This window comes from Corvus cornix, chromosome 1 (genome assembly GCF_000738735.6).
Source record: "Corvus cornix cornix isolate S_Up_H32 chromosome 1, ASM73873v5, whole genome shotgun sequence".
Taxonomy (NCBI): Eukaryota; Metazoa; Chordata; class Aves; order Passeriformes; family Corvidae; genus Corvus; species Corvus cornix.
Window position 1 is genome coordinate 23239289 of NC_046332.1, and position 20913 is coordinate 23260201.

Sequence of the window (20913 nt, forward strand, 5' to 3'; positions counted from 1 at the left end):
CAAGGGCCCTGGACAATTGACTTCCTCCTTCCTCAACACCAAGGCTTTCTTCGTTTCCAAATAAATAGAAGAAAATACTGCCTTTTTACTGGGCTTGACTACCACCACTCCACTATCACAGAGCACAATATTTTTCCAAAGGTATGGTTATCTCTATTCCTCTGTTCCATATTTGAAGACTCTCACAGCGTTAGTCTGTCTCATGTGTTGTTCCAGACCTTCAGATATGGCATAGTAGTATTTAAAACTCCGTGCATCTCTAAAAGCACAGGTGCTCCCTCTGGACTCAGGGAGAATAGGATCACTCTCCGTCTTTCCCAAAATGTCACCACCCAAGCACACCTCTGATCTTCACAGGGAGCATGGGATGACCCTTCTGGCAAACTTCACTTTTTCTCTTAGGATGACTCTGACTGTAGATGTCCCAACATCTCCCTGCAATGCTGCTAAGAAAGGAACCACATGCTATTTTGATGATTAGATTCTATCTTAGAGTTGCAGGAAACGGCTGAAAGATCCATCTCCCTCTTGAAGCCGGATGGATGAACTGAAGCAGCAGACAGAGCCTGGAGGGAGAAAAGAAAGAACTGGTATGAATATTAATACATATAAAATATATACTATGTGATGCATCTCTCTTCTCACACATCCAATGATCATCTATCCTCCCTCACTCCCCTCCCCTCCGCTCTGCTTCACTATGTCTATGGAGTAAATGTTGGATTTACATTTTCAGTCTATTTAAATCTCTCATTTTTGCTGCAGTGTAGCAGGGGAAAAGCCTTAACTCTCTGTTTGCTGTGCTGTATCTGTCAAGCAGTGGAGGAAAGCAAAGCTTTCCTCTAAGGTCTTCAAATGTTTCTGCAAACTTTTGCTCTTTAATCCTTATAGTCCCAACTGGGCAGAGGCCGCTGAATCTAGCTGCACATATACTGCAATTTTATGAATCCAATACCTTTTTTCCCACCCCTTTATGTCTTTAAAATCAAATATTTACAATACTGCATGATTACCAGTTAGCAGTTCTTAGAATCTTTGCAACAGAAGTCCTTCTGCACCTCTTGGCCTCCTGCAATGCTGAAGAGAGTTAATATACTTGAACACACATTTAAAGGAAAGAGGTTCAGTGATGTAGATGAACTTGCCAGCTACTTGTCTGCGAGATCCCAAGTGGAAACAATGTGAATTTATTTTGCACTGAGCCTTCTTCCATGGGCTCTCAGGGCATGAACTGTAGACCTCAGCCTGCTCTATAGCTGTTCCTGCACTTGTAAATTCTGGGATAAATGCAAAAGCCTTCACGTTCTGCCTGAATAGAAATTTTTGGGCAAAAAGGCTTCTATGTCTGAATAGAGTGATGCATCATAAACCTGACAGTTATTTTGTTCTGTGTTTGTATTTAGGAGACCTCTTCTTGGTCATGCAATAGGACATCTGTGAGTTTTCAGGAATGGCTAGAGGAACCAGGAACAGCAAATAAGTCTGGGGCTAAAATAATTCATAGTATTCAGGTTATCCTGGATTCAGGTTTCCTTTCAGACTTGACTAAGAAAAAGATGAATCTAGTGAGAACTTCAGCATTGGCTTCCATCCTTCCTCTTCCTCTTGCAACCTTCCTTAGAAGCAACTGTATGCAAAAGGGGAGAGGACATGGGTGTGTTAGGCAGATGTGTCTTTGAAGCCACGCTGTAAGCTTTTACTGGGATTGGGGGAACATTCTATCAAGAAATCAGTAAGAGATATTACATCTTAAATTATCAAGAATGCAATAGGAAGTGTTGAATAGAGCATGCATTTTGCAGGACTGGAAAGCCTCTCATGGGCTGTGGTCAGGCACCAACACTGAACATTGTCCCAACAGTTAGCAGGGGCGCTTCAGGCACAGGCAGTCGGCCATTTATCTTTTTCCCACTTGGTATGGAAATGGGGGCAACTAAAAAAAACCTATTCCCAATCTGGTGGACAGGGTGCTGCCAAGGAAAGGCTGATAAGTGACTAATAGTCTGACAGCTGCACCATAGCATTGTGTGACATGGTCACAACTGTATGGGTCAGTGGGAGTGGGTGGCAGGGGCAGGGGAGGAAAACAGGGACCTTGTGTGGCGACTGAGAGATCCTGCAGACCTCCTAAACTTCACTGTTGCATTTCCCCACATATAGAGACAAAAGCAAGCCAACTACCTTGTCTCTCACCTCAGAGGAGCTTGGGCTCTGAAAGGTTGCTTCTCTCTCCATGGCACAGGGTCAGAGGAGGAGCAAGGCACTGCCAGCCAGAGTGCAGACAAAGCAGTCCTTCCTGAACAACTGCCTCAGATATCTACTTTCCATACTCGCCTGAAAGTAGAGGAAGGTGGACTCCAAATATAAGGGCTGCTGTATGATCACCTGGGAGGTAGGATCTTTGGCCTGTAGGGAAATGGGAGTAGGTCCTAAATTTTTCACTGATCTCCATCTTCCCCTTCTGCCAGAGTTTGCAGTGAAACCTTCCAGAAGGTGCTGGTTTTTAAGATGTAATTTTGGCATGCTGGGTTACATTTCACAATGATTCTTGTATTGTGGCTGTACCCAGGCTTTGCCTGCTGCATTGCAATAATCTCCTTTGCAGACATGCAAGAGCAGGTGGGTGGCAAGTCAAGTTGTGAGGCAGCCACTCACAACTAAAATATCTCACAAAATAAAATATCTCTTAGCTCATCATTCCTCATAGATCACTGCCCAATATGTGTGTGCTGAGTGTGGAATGGGCTTTCTGTGCACCACTGTAGGATAGGGCATGTATTTCACCAAGGCCTTAAGGTTTGCCTTCACAAGCAAGGTGAATTGTGGAGTGGGAGGAGGAAGAGGGTGAATTAAGGTTCCCCAAACAGGCTTAGGCCTAAGTGTTTCCTAACAAGCGAGTGCTTAACTTGGCAACACTAATAACACTTTTTTATGGTAGGTTTATACGTGAGCAAGAGGGAAGATGAATCACATTGCAGAAATAAAGTCAAGCACTCAACGATGTTGAGAATTGGCTTGGCTGGTTAGGGAAATAAAGGGCCCTTCAATCAGGGAGCAGAGAGCTAATTGTCTCATTAGCTTATCTGCCTGGGTTGTATTCCCCTGAGGACAGGGTGGGAGATGGAAAGGAGACAAATGAAATAAATGAAGCAGTCCTCTGGGAGGAGGATTCTCCACAAGAGCAAGGGCTGGTGGCTGTACTGCAGCATGCCTGGCTGCAATGGCTCCAGGCCTTGGCTGTTTCCAGAGGTGAACCTTGGAAGCTGTTGGGAAATACCCTGGAACAAAAGAGCTGGGGAGGGGTAAAGGAGCATGACTAGGGAGAACTCTTCTCTCTCTGCTGCAGGCTTCCCTGCCCCACTCTTTCCGCGTGTGGTTTTAGCACCTTAACATCATAGTTTTTGTATTGAGAAGTATTTAGCAGACTCGAGAGACCAAGCTAAAAGTAATACCTCTGCAATAACCCCAGAACCTCTTGGCAAAGCCACTGGGATCAACTTGCACTGCCATATAGCATCCTGGGAACAATAGTACCTGTGTGATATTTCCATAATTCAATATACAGCTTTAGGGTTTGCCATTCATATTGTGCTTGATCCTGCAAGGTGTTCTAACACTACTTTATATGGGGGAACAATGTAACACAAGGGGCCTTTCCGTCAATTTTAAAGTAAGATCTTTGCAGAAGCAAGTTTATGTTCAGCGAGACATAGCTTCTCTGTTTTTTCATGTCTACAAATCTACTTGAATGCTTCAAATGACTTCTGGCTTTTTTTTTTCTTTTTATTTTTTTTCCTCTTGGAAAGGGAGTATTTCTAGGGTTGCTTCAGAGCTTCCAGAGAAGGTGTTGGATGCTGAATCACAAGATTTATTCTGCCACTAGAACTAGCAGCAGTGTCTTTTGGAATAGCTGCTCTTGTGAAACTTCCTTGCAAATGCTCTGTTAAAACTGGAGGGAAGTGAATTTCAAGGACTGTGCTGTTCTGCCTACAAGCCCTGGGGCTTTGGGAAGAGGAGTTATCAGGAGATTCATTCTAATACAGACCTTCACCCGGCTTGGGATGTTTGCTGAATACCAGCCTGCTGAATTTAAGCTTGCTCCTGAGATAATATGGCATTAGTCCCTGTGGGTACCATCTCATAAACTTATAGGGAAATACAGAAATAAAAGGAACTCTTGTAGATACCAATAACTGTGAGTCAGGCTTTCTATGAGTCAACGGATGCTGACTGCTGAGATAATTCTCTGACCTACATGTTTGCTGTGGAACCTGGAACTGCATCCAAGACTCCTGGTATTATCCACCATAATCATTAAACAGCCCAAGATCATCCTCAAATGAATGAAGATGTGGCTTCCTAAACCCTGGACTTAGTGATGTCTTGTAGTGTTGCATTGCTGAAATATCAGCAGGAGGAGGATTGTCTTCAAAACATGACTTGATTACAAAAAGAAAAACATCTATGAAAGAATTTATGCTATTTCTGGTTTGAAATACTTTCCTGGTTTGGCTTTTAAATAGCTAAGAAACCGAACTATTTCCCTTGATAAAACCTGATAAACTGCTTATTTGATGTGAAATCTGGTGTTCTGTTATGGGATGGCAGGTGTAAGGTGGGGATCCATTCAAATCTGAGGCTGCTCACAGCAGGAGCTCGTTTGACATCTAATTCCATCTAATTCCTGTTATGTGTGATCTACTGGTTTGATCAAGTCTGTAAAAGGCTTCCAGCCTTTTAAGAGCTGGTTGCAAAAAAATCCATCCAGAGATTGGACAGTGCTTAAAAATGTGACTATGGCCTCAAAGAAAAAATCCTTTAGGACAAGGGCTTCTTGGGAGATTTTCTCAGGGATGTCATCTTCAGTCATTTTGCTTACTGGGATCTGGTGTTTATGAAAGTTATGTTTTGAAAACCACGGTGCCCATCCTGTGGATGTCCCTGGAATGGAAGGGATGTCCACAAGGGAAGCTAGTGAGCAGTAACTGCGTTGCCCTCTCTTCCCATGCTGACAGCCTCTTAGAGGGATACATACCTGTTTCTATGCCATCTGCCATTTTCACTGTTTTCTCCCTACTCATGTATGTGTCTGTTTCTGTCTCTCTAAATCCCTTTGCCTTTTCCAAAGAGGAAAATGTCATGATAACAGGGTGTGTGGGGGTAATACAGGCTTTTGGAGTCTGCAACCATATTGGGCTGTCATCCAGCCCACCACTGATCTCAGAGGGAACGAATTCACCATCTGTAGAGAGTCCGTGTCTCACTGCAGCCATCTGTTAAGCTCCTCAGCCCACTTGCACTCTGAACAATGGCAGTGCACTTCAGAAAACCTGTAGGGGATCGTCCCTCCCTCCTCCGGGTGACAGTGCACTCCTCTGAAGATGAGTATCTGTGATTCTGCCAGACACGCAGATTTTTGCGGCAGAAAAAGTATTTGTGGTCCCAATCTGAGCATTGTAAAGAGCCTGAAGAGCTGGGCATAGATACCTTGAGGATACTGAGTCTCTGGGAATACTAACTTTGTCATCATCTTGGAAGGAGTAAGATCTTGTAACCTGCTCAGCTTACCATGCATGGTTCTCCTCAACATTCTGTTTGAGCAGGACAAAAAACATGAGTACCACCAACATCAGCAAAGGTCCAGCTCTCCTTTACCTGGAGAAGACACCACAGATGAAATCTTGGCAGCACTGTGCTGTTGACTTCACAGTGAAACTGATGCACAGGCCCTGCCTACTCTGTTATTCTGGTCCATGCTTCAATGGGAATCATTTATCAATCAGTCTCTTCATTCCTGCAAACACACCTATTTACCTCTCATGCTGTAAACTGCCAGGCAGCAGGGTGTAAGTACTCGGTGATCTCCAGTGTCACACAGGCAATCTAGATAATATCCCTATTAAAAGGCTTAGTCTGCCACAAGTTTATGAAACCAGGCTATTTTTTCTGAGGCTCTTCATTAAGGGTTGACTTAATTCAGGCATGTCTTTTCAAATTCATTAGTGCACTGACCAGTCAACTGCTTTGCCTTCATGGAGCTAAATCAGAAATTTGCTCTATCTGGTGATGGCTTCTATCCAAAGGCAAGGACTTCATCTGGGCCTGACACCAGAAAGCTGAAACAGCTTCAGACAGGGCTGCCTAATTCCCCTACTCCTACGTGTCTTCTTGGCTTACCTCAGCTGCCTCTTAAGAGCTGCTGCCACTTCTAAAACCACGTGATCCCTGGGTTTTCAGGGTGTTCCCAGATTTGCTAGGTAATTCCTGTCTTCCTCCACCCACACGCACATTACTTGCCAGACTCTGAAGGAAAGAAGGAAAACTTCTCAATTAACATTTAAGAGAGACACTTGCCTTTATTTCACTAGAACAGGGATTTGCTCTTTTTGCCGTTGTTCCACCACCTCTGTCCTTTGGTGGAATCCGTGTGGGAAGAATCTCTCTTTTTTATCAGCTCACCTGCTGCTACCTAACCTTTGCAATCTTCACAGCAGCCCCAGGGCAGCTGTCTTTCCAAATTCTGGTTTGGGAAATGAAGTCCTCACAGAAGATAACAGAGGGGAAAGAACTCAGATATGAGCTGAAACAGGGAAGGAAAATCTGTTGCCAGCCAGGAACAGGGCTTTGCTTGCAAAGCGGAGGGTGCCCTGATAGAGATGTCTTCTGCCACTAAATGCTACTGTAAACAGGGAAGTTTACAGTCAAAATGTTCTGTCAAAGAGCTGTCAGGGAGTCAGACAAATATTTAAAGAAGCAGATTTCCTCCTGAGGGTGAAGAAACACAGCTCAGCACTTGACAGTACAGCTTGGTAGCTCCCAGCCCTGGGGACAAATATGCTTGTGGACCCTGTATCCAAAGGTCAGTGAGAGAGGGAAAGGAGGTGAAAACAAGGAAAATAGCCAAATAATGCCTACATCCGAGCAATTATGCATGGAAAAGAGTCCTATAGCTATGGTGGCTCTTCATAGAAACAGGTCCTTCTCTCTACAGTCTTCCTGGGGATATGTGCAAGTAGAAGATCATCCCCTCTGCCAGCCACCCTCTGCAGGGAGGCAAAGTTACAAGCAGAGGTGAACCCAGAGGACCCTTGGACATGCATCATTGCCTTGGGAAGTACTCAAAGATGTTCCCACCGATTTACATGGAGATTTTTCCCAAGCCAGACACTGAAACTGGTTCATACACATGAACATGCACTCTGAAGGGGTCTCGTTCTGTAGAGTAAGCAGCTTTGTGTAAACAAAGGGGCAACATCTAAAATCTCCTAAGGAAATGTATTTCTAAACTTATCTGAGCAAGCAGGACAAAACCATTGGTCTTAACAGATCTGCCAGGTAAGCAAATTGCCCTGTATTTGATAAGCAGCTCATGCAGCCTAAGGAGATGAAATCCAGGTCAAAGCCACACCTATGCCCCTGGCTCAGAGGTGCTGGTCTAACTCTTGTCTACTTGGGACACTGGGGTGTGACCCAACCAACCAGCTATCCTGGGAAGTGATGAAAGGATGCTCACATGTTCTGCAAATGCCTTTCTGCATGAGATTTCCCTTCCCCCAGACATTTACTTGAACCTCGCGCTTTCCCCAGCCCTTGCAAGAAAAACACAGTTGTGAGCCTGGGCTCTCTCCTCTGTAAGCATGGGCTCTGGGAAATTTAAATATTGTCCCCTTTGGCTATGCTGTCTGTGGAGATTAGTAATCTTCTCCCTTCCCCGCCTCCCCCCATGTGAGAGACTGGTGCTCCAGCTCCTTTCCAAGCCGCTGACCTAGTTCTCCCTGTCCCCAGGGACAGGCTACGCATCCAGGTCCATCCTGTGCCAAGGGCTGGGCCAGCACAGGGGCAGGACAGATGCTGCCTGTGGATTGGTAACGCAGGCAGCAGCAGCAGCAACAGCAGCAGCAGCACAGTGCACACAGATTGAAAGTGGATTTGAATATGGGCTCTTGAAAAATATGAGATAGCGCACAATATGTTTTCCTCGGTGCTGTAATGTATTTCAAACAGCTCACTTCCATCTCCTGCACTTTAATTAGCATGAAAATTGGCCAGTTCCACAATCCCTTTAAATACATTCAGTGCGTTACCAAATATATTTCAAAAGCAGTTACATACAGGGAGGCCAGGGCCTGGGGGTGGGACACAAAGCACTCCCCATTTTGATCTAACTCATTACTAACCTGTTTTGTAGCCTCTGAAAAAGCAGGCTAGTGGGTTCAGGTTCAGTTTTTGGTGGGCAAATGTCATCAGGGAAAACCTAAGTACATCAAACTACCTTTGGCTGCTGGACTGAGGGGCTGCAATAAGAAGGCAGGAAAAAACCAAAACTGTTTGCATCCTGCTCTTTCCCTAACACGAGGGAAGACCATGGAAGAAGCTGCCAGGATACTCTGGTTCTGTGGATAGGTTCCTCCGTGATCCCCCAGCTATCACTCCAGGCAGCAGGATGATCTCCAGAATATATCTATCTGCTAGAATCAAAATGACAGACTGCTGGGGGAAGGAATTGTTCATCAAATGTATTCTTGGGTTTTGTTAGGTAGTGAAAAACAATGTATCTTGTCTTACCCCAGACTCATCTCCAGGATTACAATTTCCAATGTCTCTAAAATGGCTGGTAGGTGGTTCACACACATTTTCCCCCCATATATTGTGCCCCCCATCTTGCTGGCTTCCCCAGAGTGAGCGCTACAATGTGAACTGAGGTTCCTGGGTTTGCCCCACAAATGTGGCTGTGCTGACACAACTGGGAGGAGCAGCACAGGGCTGGGAGGCCAGGAAGGTATGGCAGCCATCACAGCAGCTGGGAGATGCTCTGCCTAAATATTTTGTGATGGCATTCAGTCACATGGTTTGTAGCTGGGTTCCCCTTTCTTTGTGGTTCTCTAGAGACACCACTTCTGCCTGTGGATAAAATCCATTATTGCCTGTGCCTTTTCAAACATGCTCCAGGCTCTAGTTTGCAGTCACTCTCCATCTCTGGGCCATCTCTTGCTTTTCCCCCTCCATGCACTCCAGAAACCCCTAGGCTAGTAATTTTTACCACCAGACCCTATTTTCCTCCTTTCCCAACCCATAGTGTTGCACAGGATGTCAGTGGCTGGCCTTGCCCCAGCTCATGAGAGGCTGAGAGGGATCCCTGATCCCCCCAAGGACTGGAGAGAGCACCTGGCTGGGCATGCTGTGGGCACTGTCCCCTCAATTGCACGTGGTGAGGAACACAGGCAGTAAGGACGAGGACAGACTTTATCCCGCCAGCTAGAAATTGTTCTCCCCAGTCTCCACCTGGCACTGCCAAGGAGGAGAGAAAGAGATGGGGAAAGGGAGAGATGTCTCAGGACACTTCCTGAAGCTGCTGGCCCATGTCCCTGGTCAGACATGAATTTCCAGTAGGCTATGGGGTTGCCACAGCAATTCCCTCCTGTATTTTCCCAGTGCTTTCAGAGGTCAAGGATGACTGAATTTATGTTTTCTTGGGATGGTGGGAGAAGACAGAATTTTGGGAGTCTTGAGGAGGAGCTGCAACTCCCTGGTAGCATCACTATATGCAAATGCAGGTAATTTCATGGAAATGTATGTAATTTTATGCAGATTTAAAAGCTATTGACTTTCTGTCACAAGATGTTGGCAGCTATGGTATTTGTTTGAGTCTTTTTCTTTCCCTTTTGAGCCTTTTTTTTCCTTTTGGAACTTAAAAGAATTAAATATTCATAGAAACATTTCTATGAGTCACAGGGAGATAGTACATCAAGCTGAAAAGTTCAGATGTGTATCCAGACTTCCTCAAAGTGCTTTGGGATAGGAAGTGGGATCTGAGAGCGGGCAGTTTTCAGATGCTGTCTGCAGAAAAGCCTTTTCCACCAGAACTTAAATTTGGGCTTATGGTGACCCAGCAACTTTTCTAAGAATAAATACGGCTTGTTCTTGTTTAGTCAGAAAGAATCAGAGAAAATGTAAGTGGAAAAGCAAAGGAGAGGTTGCTCCAGCTTTTAGCACAGAAGCAAGTCACAGGCAGTGTTTTGCCGTTGCTTTCTGCAGCTTTCTTTGTATTGCCTGGAGCTGGAGGTTCTTGCTTTTAAGACTCAGGACAGTGGATAAAAGATCAGAAAGGACTTGATCACCCATGAACAAAACAGGTGTCAAAGCAGAGACTGCATTCCTTTTTTATTTTATCCCTGATGTATTTCCAGGGGTACATTCCCTTCTCTGGAAGCTATTGGGTAAAGACCTGGACTTCTAAATAAGTATTTTAGGATAGGTGGCTTTTTGCAGTTTTAGATGACTTACAAAGCTACGGCAGCTGCTTGTTGGACCACTGCTCACCCTGTGGCAGAGAGATGGACTAGATGGTTCCCCACTTACAGGGCGTTCTCCAAGAAATCACAGGGGCCTCAGGGAGTCACTTGCTTGCTTAGGTGGAAAGACCTGAATTTTATGGTCTTACAGGCTTAATGCAAAAGTCATGTATCTTTAAGAGGTGGTTTGAGAATGGCTAACATAAATTCTCTGAAATAGCAGTAATAGAAAGGAGGTCTTTGCAGCTGGCTGAATTGATATGAGTTAATTTGTTCCCATCTAAATGTTTGTTTTTAATGATGCTGGAGATATTATTCTGTTTTAAGACTAAAGTATTAAGCAAGGTTAGAAGTCTTGCCTGAATTAGTGTTTATCTTCTAACTAAACCTAATGAAAAGTAAATCATGTACAGCCAGACCTTAATAAAGCCTGGGCTCACTATATCCTTCTACCCTTGGTTAGAGTATCATGTATTGTCTGGCATAAACCTTGAGCTTAAACAACAGGAAAGATTTTGTTGCTTTCTTATTGTCTTGATTCGAGAGGTGTCTAACCACAGACTCTGTAACATTTGTCCTCTTCTGACTCCCTAGCTGGTGAGACTTTTTAACAAGTTAGGGAATTTGCATCTTGTAGTGGATTGACCCTGGCTGGATGCCAGGCACCCACCAAAGCTACTCCACTACTCTCCTGCACAACTGGAAAGAGCAGGGGAAAAAAAATATACCAAAGGTCCTTGAGCTGAGATAGGGAAAAGGAGAGATCACTCACTAACTACACACCGCTGAAGTTGAGGATATTAATTAAATTTATTGCTAACAAAATCAGAGCAGGATAATGAGAAGTAAAATAATCCATTAAAATCACCTTTCCTTTCATCCCTCCATCCTTCCCAGGCTCCATCTCCTGCCCCTCAGTGGCACAGGAAGACAGGGAATGGGCTTATAGACAGTTCACCACATGCTGTTTCTGCTGCTGCCCAGGGAGAGGAGTCCTTCCCCTGCTCCAGCATGGGGTCTTGGGATCTCACAGGAGATACCTCCATGACCTTCTTCAATGTGAGTTCATCCCACAGGCAACAGTTCTTCATGAACTGCTCCAACATGGGTCACTTTTCCATGGGTTGAGTCCTTCAAGAAACAGCCTGCTCCAGTGTGGGTCCCCCACAGGGTCACGAGTCCTACCAGCAAATATGCTCCAGTGTGGGCTCCTCTCTGCAGGTCGCTGCCAGGGGCCTGCTCCAGCGTGGGCATCTCACAGGGTCACTGCCTCCTCTCAGGCATCCACCTGCTCCAGCATGGGGCTCCTCCACAGGCTGCAGGTGGATCTCTGCGCTTCCACTGACCTCCATGGGCTGCAGGGGCACGGCTGCTTCGCCATGGTCTGCACCACAGGATGCAGGGGAATCTCAGCTCCAGCACTTGGAGCACCTCCTCCTCTCCTTCTGCACTGACCTTGGTGTCTGCAGGGATGATTGTCTCCCATATTCTCACTCTGGTCTCCTCTGAGTGAAATCACAGCTGCACAAACCCGTTTTTTTTTATCTCCTTAAGTATGTTGCAAAGGCATTACCAGCATCTCTGGTCCATCCTGGAGCCAGCTGGCATTGGCTCTGCCAGACAAGGGGGAAGCTTCTGGCAGCTTCTCACAGAAGCCATCCCTGTAGACCCTGCTCCGCTACCCAAACCTGGCCACACAAACCCAATTCACACCTGGATCTGAACTTGAGACATTCTGATACTTGGGGCAGAGAGGTCTGTGGTGAATGACGTCCTGGGTGGTGTGAACTGCTAAGTTTGGATTGAGGTTTTTGCCTTGTATTTCAAACATGGCAAGGCTTAAATGGCTCAGCCTTTGCTTTAGGATGGAGGAAATTCCTTATTGTTTAACTTTACAATAGACAGAAAATGTGCTAGCCATGAAAAACCTACCTTTTATAAAAGCTGCAGTGTTTTATTTTTTATGTCTCCATTGCCATGGAAGTTGCCACAGAATTGACCTCCTGTCTCTGAATTGTTCTTTGTTTCAGTTCCATTTTTTAAAATACATTTTCTGCCATCAAAAAAAAAGCTAGAAACAAGTATTGGAATATCAGTTGAAATAACTCTCTACTTTAGGATTTTCCAGAATACAGCTTCAGAAACAGCAGCTCTGAATGACATGACTCTCCTCACCTACCCTAACAAAGGGCTAATTCTGAAACGTGCTAATGTCATCTTCAACAGCTATTTTGCTTCTGATATTTTTTGGTATAAGTGTCATTAAATCCTTTCTCTTCTGTTTGAGGCTAGCTGCAGCTGCCCATTTCCATTTATGGAAACTCCTCGCTTCCTACCATCCTGTCACACAATTCGAAATATTAAATAAATCTAGTGCCATATTGAAAATGTAAGGACTACGTTTATCAATTATCTAGCCAGGCTATTTTAGTGCGCCTTATATGTCCCAAAGGTTTTGTGTGGTGTTTTTATACATGTGATTAACATTCAGAAACTCCCATACACTGAACTTATTTGAATGCAATTGTCATCCCCTTGAAAAAACTTTCTTTTTTTTTTTTCTCAAAACATTTATAGTTGTCCTGGTTCTATATATGCAGCAGCAGAAGAGGTATCTCTGTCCCGTCTTCCTGATACAAGTCAAAACCCAGACCTCCTCCCAGAGCTCCACTTTGGACACAGAATATCTCTCAGGAGAAGAAAAGCCTTTACACCTGTATGGCTAGTCATTTCTTGGGGCAGGCTAGCACAGAATACACCTGCAAGAGACAGGATCCCCCACACTGCAGAGAAGTTCAGAAGACGCCATCAAAAGGAAAGGTAACAGCCAAAATGAAACCCGCACACTCTGTGATAAGGGCTGCTTGAAGCAGAAATGTCAGGGGGTTTGGCTGGGTTTTTTTTACCACTGTTCCTCTTGTCTATATTTGAATATATGTTAGTGAATGTGGGTTATTTGTTTTAAAGTCTCTTTCTTCCTTATCAAAGGATGTCTTCTGACTTCACTCTGTGTTTTGCTGGAAAGATGCATTTAGTAATGTAAATGTGATTCTTCCCTGTGGCAGCTGCAAAGAGTGGCACAATTCTGTCTGTGCTTGCATTAGCAGCACATATTTGCACAGAAAGAGCACAACTGATGGATGGGAGGGATGGCTCAGGGATTTTTACTGTGTTGTGCCCCCATCTTTTCAGCTCCAGGACATCAGTCTGCACCCAGTCCTGGATGAGTTCCAGTGTCCAACTAGAGGAGCAGAGCAGGACAGCCCAAAGCTGGCAGTGGCAGGTGAGCAGAACATAAGAATTTGATTGGCCTACTGAGCCTTCACAAGCTTGCAAGCATTTCTCTTTCCTAAGTGTTGGTATGAACAGTTCAACACAATGCTAAATTCCTCCCTTGCGTGTAGTTCCTTGGCATGCAATGAGCTAATGGAATTTAAATGATGGACCCCGCCTATCAATCAATTTTTGAAGCCTTATCTGTTTGTTCTCTGCAGTGATTCTTTAAAAAAAACAGACCTGTCAGGCCTCACAGGTCTGGAGAAGACTCCTCTGTCCATGCCCATTGCTTGGCACTCCCCAGTTTGTCCCGTATCTCAGGTGCTTCCAGTACAGCATCCTGCAACCTCACCATGGGTTTTCTCGCTGGAATAAGCTGGATTCACTTCAGGGGACTGGGGAGTAGGATGGAGTGTTCCTTGTGTTGTGCCATTAGGATGCACAGTTCCAAATATGTGGTCCTGCTGTACCATTGTGAGACTTTCTACGGAGCCACATTAAGTGGGAACGGTAGGCCCTATGAAAGATACAAGAAACCCTGTGAGAACCAGAGATTGAAGGGGTTAAAATTCCCTAGTGCAATTTCTCTGCTTCTTTTTCACAAGGGAAATCAAAGCCCCTGGGGTTTTTTCAAGGCCTACACCTGACTGTAAGAATTACGGGGGTTTTGTTTTTCCTCCAGTGGGGGAATGGAAACCATAGTATGAACCTATGATTAATCACAACAAACCAGCAGCTCATGGCTAGAATACTAACTATGGAATACACAAGCAATGCTTTTGTGATCAATCTGCAAGGGTGGTTTTTTAAAGGGAAAAAAAAAAAAAAGCCCTGCCAAAAATGTGTTGAGTATTTTCAAATAATGAGTACATTCGAGGAAATTTTGATTTTGCTCAGGGACCATCTGCGAGCAGAGAAAGGGACTAAATTCTTTCAGCAAATTACTGGCTGCAAATTATTTTCTCAGCACTAGTTATGAATGTTGTAACTGCACAGCTGAAAATGTATTATTAAGCTGAGAACTGGGGATTTAGGGACCACAGATTGTGAATTCTTTTCTTTTAGGTGTTTTTTAAGTGTCCTGCGGCACAAGAGACACCTTCAGCTGGAAATATCACGAGGTTCAAAAAGAGCACCATGTGCTAAAGTACTCCAATATGACGGACAAGGATAAGTTTTAGAGCATATTCATGTGGGAGCATCTGCAGATGTGTAAGGGGTGGTGTATGGTTACAAAAATGAACAATCTGAGCTGCTGACGTAGAAAGATATTGTAAATAAAATCTGCTTAACGGATTTAAGCAAGAGAACTTGATGTCTGGGGACTTGGTTGGTTGCTCAGTGCTGGGACTGCCGTGGTGAACAAGGCCCTTGGATGGGCACTTCACCAAGGACTGGTCTGAAGTTACGGAGTGAAGCAGAAGTTTCCTTGCTGGCCCCTTTGTTTCAGCAGGGTGGGGAAGTGAAATGCATGGTGGAATTTCAAAATGGTCCATGGCCCATCAATGTGCTGGAAGTCACTCCCAGCTTGGATACAGCTGCATCTTGCAGGTGAGGGGCTGCTGCCAGCCCTGTGCCTGGCCTTATGCTGACCATTGTTCCCAGAGGCACTATTCAGTGAAATAAAACCTGTGACTATCCACTCTCAGGATTCAGTTTTTTGAAATATGGGCTTGACATGGAACTGAAATTAAAACCTTAATTTTTGAAAAATGTTTTCTATTGAAGAATATTCTGGGGAAATTATTTTGTGTGTGTATTTAACACTTGATTCAATATGTGTTTTATTTTGATGAAAATGAAGTGTCTTTGATTTAAACTGTTTCTTCTTCTGGTATAATGTGCCAGAGAATATGTTTTCAAGAATTATCTAATGAAAAATAATCTCATGAAGGAAAACCAGAGATATTTTCCCCTACTCCTTGCTTCCCACAAGAAATTCTGGCTAAACTGACCTAATTTCATGTCACTTTTTTATTTCAGTGAAACAGCAAGGCCTGCTGTATTAAGCCCTGTAATCACCACTTGCTCACTTTACTGTAACCAAAAAAAAAGAAAAAATCAGATTGCATGGTATGAAATAATCCCATTATATTTCAGTTAATTGAATCCAGGAATACTTTAATCAAGCTGGGTGTAGACCAAAATGCCTGCTTGAAGACCTCAGAGATGTTCATATCTCAATACAAATTTTGCAGTTTGAGCTTTGGAACTTCACTTCCAACTTTTGAAGCTTTGGCTGAAGCCTGATGGGTAGAGGAGTGGAGGCAAAATTATCTCACCTGTCTCAAGTGCGATTCCTATGCCTTCCTCTGTTGTAAATGGTCTTTCTACCATCACAGACAAGAGCCTGGGCTTGCCATAAGGGATCAGAATCATCACTCATTTCTTAACCTAAACAGATCTGAACTGGTCTTCTTCCTCATTTGGAGTGTTAGTTGATTGCAGACTGAAATATTGAAAAGTAATCCAAAATCCAAAATTAAGACAGTTTGTAGTCCTGTGCAGGTGACTGGGAGAATTACCAGAGACATTCCAAAGATTGCTAGTTTAGCATGAGGTGCAAGAGTTGGGGATTATGTTAAAATGGAATTCAGCAGGGTTGTACAAAAAGTTTTCTATTCTAAATCCTTGTGTTTACTGCCTATCATCCACACCCTCCCCCAAAGACCTTTCTTTTCTCTTTTTCCATTTTTTCTTTTCTCTTTTTCCATTTTTTCTTTTCTCTTTTCTCTTTGACTCCTGTCTTTCATGCCTCCTCTCTTTCTTCCTTTCTTCCCTTTCTTCCTTGATTTCTTGCAGAAACAGGCTACTGATTTTCTTTCTTCCCCACACAGGATCTCAAGTGCTGAGAGGCTTCTGATCCATGAAAGACTTCATGGGAGAGGTCATTTACTGATTCAAGGAGCATATATAAAGATAATGTTGATACTAATAATAGTCTATCTGCAGCTTTGAAGGGATGAATATCCCTTCTGGGACCTTACTTCCACACTGCAAAAAGTGACTTCTCTCCTGTGAAACAATGTAGATCCTCCAAAAAGAGTGAGGAAGAGGAAGAGGAAGAGGCAGAAACCGAAATAATCAAATGAAAAAATGTGAAAATGATGGGAAGAGTAGGAAGAGAGAGGGTAAAGAAATGAGAACTGTTAGGGAGACAGAGGGACTTTGGAAGCAAGGGGGAAAAGTGATGGGAAAGATCAAAAAAGAAAAGGGAAATGGTGACAGCATGTGGGCACAGGAAATTAATGTAGTGGATGAAGAGAAAGCAAAGGGGTGTGTTATGCGTGGAGGGAGAGATTAAAAGAGGCAGTTACAGAAAGAAGTGAAGTTGTCTAACACGCAGAGATGGGAAGTGACATGTTTGTGTGAATTTGGGGGCTGCTCAGCCCGGCTGCACTCTGGTTTCTACCTTTGATCAGCTGCATGGCAGGCTGGTGTCAGATCAGAAAGCAAATGAGATGATAAAGAAGCTGAAGCTGCAGTGAGTTTAACAGCAGCAGAGTGGCAGGGGGTGGGAGGGAGGAACTGTTGAATGAGGTGAATGCTCCCTGTGCTTTAATTCACAGAGTCCTGGCAGGGAATGCAGCTGCCTCCTCTGCTGAGAGGTTGCTAATGGCCAGAGCAAGAAGCTGCATTGCTCTGGTCACATAGAGATAAAGGACCTGCCTCAATGTGCTGGTACCACTGTCAGCAGCACTCTTGCCAACTGCAAGCCTGGTTGAAGCATCAAAGAGGGTTAGTGGGCTGACAGACTGATTAAAAATATCAATGCCTGCTTTAGCTCTGCTTGCTTTCCAGTTTTTGGGTTTGCTTTGGCTAGCAGAAATGCAGGAAACTGTGAGGAGCTTTCCTGTGGCTGCCACTTCTGGGTTAAGGATAAAGGAACAGAAAAGGGAGGTTTTGCTCAGGGGAGAAACAGTGACTATCTCATTGACCACCTCAGGATGTCACTACGGTTGGCACTGTATTGGGAAACCCCTGGTGCCTTGGAGGAGGGAGGAGTGGGAATGATTCATCTGTGGGTGGAACTTCAGGACTGAAGAGGAAAGGACAAGGATCACCAGCAGGCAACTAGATTCAGGCACACGCTGATTGCATTGCCATTTTCGGTAACTGCTGGTGCAGTGTCCAAGCAGAGGACTTGGAGGCAGGGCCCACGTCTGGGATGGAGTCGGCAGAGCTAACAGGAATTGCGTGGAGGTGGAGGTGGTGTTTTCTGCAAGGTGCAGCAGGGGGGTTTATTGATCCTGAACACTCTTACCTGACCCAGTGTGAGGTGCCTGGAGGAATTACCATCCTGGTCCATATAAGCCCCTTCCCTCCGGTGTTCAGTGACTCTGCCTTGTCTGTTCAAGGCCCTTGGACGGACAGTCTGTGAGAATGCAAGCCCTGTTGCAATGGGACTCACAAAGACCTCCTCACAACTGGTTTGGGGATGCATGGCTGGGAAAAGAAGATTCCAGGAATTAGAACTACTTGTTCCACCACGTTCCTCCTCACCTCAGAAAACCCCTGTCTTCTCCCATCAGGGGAGGGCAGGCACCTGTCCTGTCATCATTATTGATAGGCCGGACAGATGTTCTGAGAGCAAGTAGCTTCACATCTCTGCCTCATATTTCCCAGTTTATAAAATGGAGTTTACATTTCCTGTTTTTGCTCCTCTGTAGACCCTTACATTTCTTTGTTTTCCTGGTCACAGATTATATTCCAGGCAAACCATGTCCTGATTCAGGAATCCAAGCACTCTAAACGCTTTCTGGCACAGATGCTGGGCTTTTGACAGCTCCATCATGCCATTCCCAGAGTGAGGATTTCTACAGTGATGTTCTGGGGGCGGAGGTTGAAAGAAGTTTAGGATATCACAGAACTAATTAAATGCAAACTAGGCTGCCTGCAGAAAGCTGTACGTGCTGGTTGCTATGTTTCTGGCAGGAACAGACTGGGAGAGGGGGGGCTGAGGGAGGGCTGTTTGTTTTTTTACTGTTTGAAATGAAGATGCCGACAAAGTTCTGGTTACTCACCAGCCTTTGAAAGGTAGATGAAACATGAATTCTTGCAGCCATAGAAATAAGAAAAGTGAGAAGAGGAGGTAGAGTTAGAATGGATGAATGTATGGATATATTAAATCGAAAAGGGGAGAGGGGTTAGTTGTTGTTTATTTTCATACATTCCTTATCTCTGCATTTACATATGCTTTGACTTCAAGATGATCCCTAAATAATATGGAGCTTTTGTGGTCTCCTTTCCAAAGATATCCTTGTAAACTACCTTGAAACAGAAACTTTCAGAGCACTTGAGGCATGACAGAATCCTACACTGTGCCCATGCCAGCTCCCCAAAAGCAGTGGAGGAGTTCACAAGCGCCAGCAGGATTGGGTTTCCCTTTTGAGGAGGGAACTAAAAGAATTAAATGAGCATGCAAACACACGTGCATCTAGGCTCACTACACCTGTCCATATTTCATTAGTTCTTCTGCAGCTAGTCAGAGGACAAGTTAAGCACAGCTTTCAGCTGCTTCACCTGAGGAACACTTGGGGGGGATAATTAAGAACTTGCCTGAGCGAGCAAAGAGAGAGGCGGAAGAAAGAAGGAAGGACTTTGAGAAGGGAATAAATAAGCTAATTGGGATCACTTTAGAGAGTGAAGCTAGCTTTGAAGAACACCCACTGAAGGTATTCGACCTGCTGGAACGAATGCATTACTCTAACACCCATGTGGAAATCAATATTGAACTACCTTGGGTTCCTTTCATATAAACCCTTAGGAAAAGAGGACAGACTAGTTCAGAGAATGGGGCTTCAGTGATGCCATGCCATGCTTCAGACATCATCCTGGATCTTGGTACAACCTGGCCGGTGACAGAGGCCAGAGGGAACAACAGCTGTCAGAGGCAACACGGCATAGGGAAGGACTTGTGGGCACCTCTCAGTCAAGTATTGTACTCAGGAAATCCAATCAAACACAGGAAAAGTTAGAGCTGTACCAGATGGTTTGAGATCGAGGAGAGTGGCAGTTCTAAATGTGGGGGACAGGGTGCCAGGTGTACTGAATAAGGATGGCCAGGATGATTCAGAGACAATGTGCCGCCTGTCACAAGCAAGGGCTGTCCAGCCAGCTGGCAACCTCTGCCATGCCATCTCAATGCACATGTGTTAGAGGGTGAGCACTTTATCCTGGTGGTGAGGCAGGATGGCTTGCCAGCAGGCAGGGCTGCCCAAAAGCTGGTCCAAGTGCAAGCAGGGTGTGCTGGCACACTGCAACTGACCTCACAGTGCCGAGGAGAAGTGAGCATTGACACATGGCAAGGGCAGGTTGACAGTCCAGGACTTGACCCATGATGAGTTTTTCTGCTTCCCCTTGCTCCTTTTGCCACATAGATGGCACTTCCTGAGTTCCCAGGACACAGTCACAGGTCCTCTCTTCCCCCTCCATCCCTGACTACAGCCCTGTGCTGACAATGTGAGCAGTGGCAGTGTCCCAGCAGAGAACTGGGAGCCCAGAAGACAGAAACACTAGGGTGGTTTAAACTCATGTTTGGCATGTCCAAATGGTTGAGGGCAGAGGCACAGCTGCAAAGGGCTTCTGGACATGTGGAGAAAGTGTTACACCGGCACAAGGCATTACAGAGGGTGGGAACATTTCAGAAAAGCACAGTGTCTCCTGCCTTCCCCAAAGTCCCCAGCACAGAAGGAAGGTAGTAAAACTCTGTCACTCACCACCTTGAGAAGGCTGCACCCTCTGCACAGCCCAGAGCCAGCCCCTTCCCCCTGGAAACCTCTTCTCCTTAATGATAGCGCAGTGCTCTAATGAACAATTTCAGTGACAGCGCGGAATAAATGGGGAACACTCTCAATCTGAAGTTTGTATTGAATTAAATATTACAGCATTGATTGGGTTATTCATTTAGCATCTCACTCAATAAACATCTCTTGCAGCATATGTTTCTCCATTTATCTTATCTTGTCGTGGAACCTGCACTTACCCACCACGCTTGGCACTGCTGCCTGGCTAAGGCAGGGAGGAGGGAGGATACATGGCCCAGGAAAGCTTAGTTCAGCATTTCTTCCAAAGAGTGAGAGCTCTGCTTGTGAGTCACAAAATTGACCAGAGCTCTCTGTGGAGGAGAGGTGCTTGCTTCTCTCAGGCCTGGATAAAGTCAGAACAGGTTTCTGGGGTCTGTGCTGAGCCGTGACTCCAGCTCAAAACTCAGGACGGCAGAGACATGGGGAGAGCAAATAAGGAGAGCTAACGCAGTGCTGAGGGCTTATCTGTAACCTGTGCACATGTTTCTCTAGGGGCTGTTATTTTAATGCCCCAAGTAAGTCATTTTTGTTGCTAAAAG

At 45.0% G+C, this 20913-nt stretch overlaps 1 long non-coding RNA gene across 1 annotated transcript in view; it reads left to right on the plus strand.

Annotated features, from left to right (window-relative positions):
* LOC104687060 overlaps positions 1-15053 on the plus strand; it is a 114490-nt gene extending 99437 nt beyond the window's left edge. Inside the window, exons 5-8 of the long non-coding RNA XR_002044684.3 lie at positions 494-590; positions 12870-13112; positions 13485-13575; positions 14634-15053. This is a non-coding gene — a long non-coding RNA (uncharacterized LOC104687060). The remainder of the gene's footprint in view (positions 1-493; positions 591-12869; positions 13113-13484; positions 13576-14633) is intronic.
* Positions 15054-20913: the final 5860 nt, after the last annotated feature.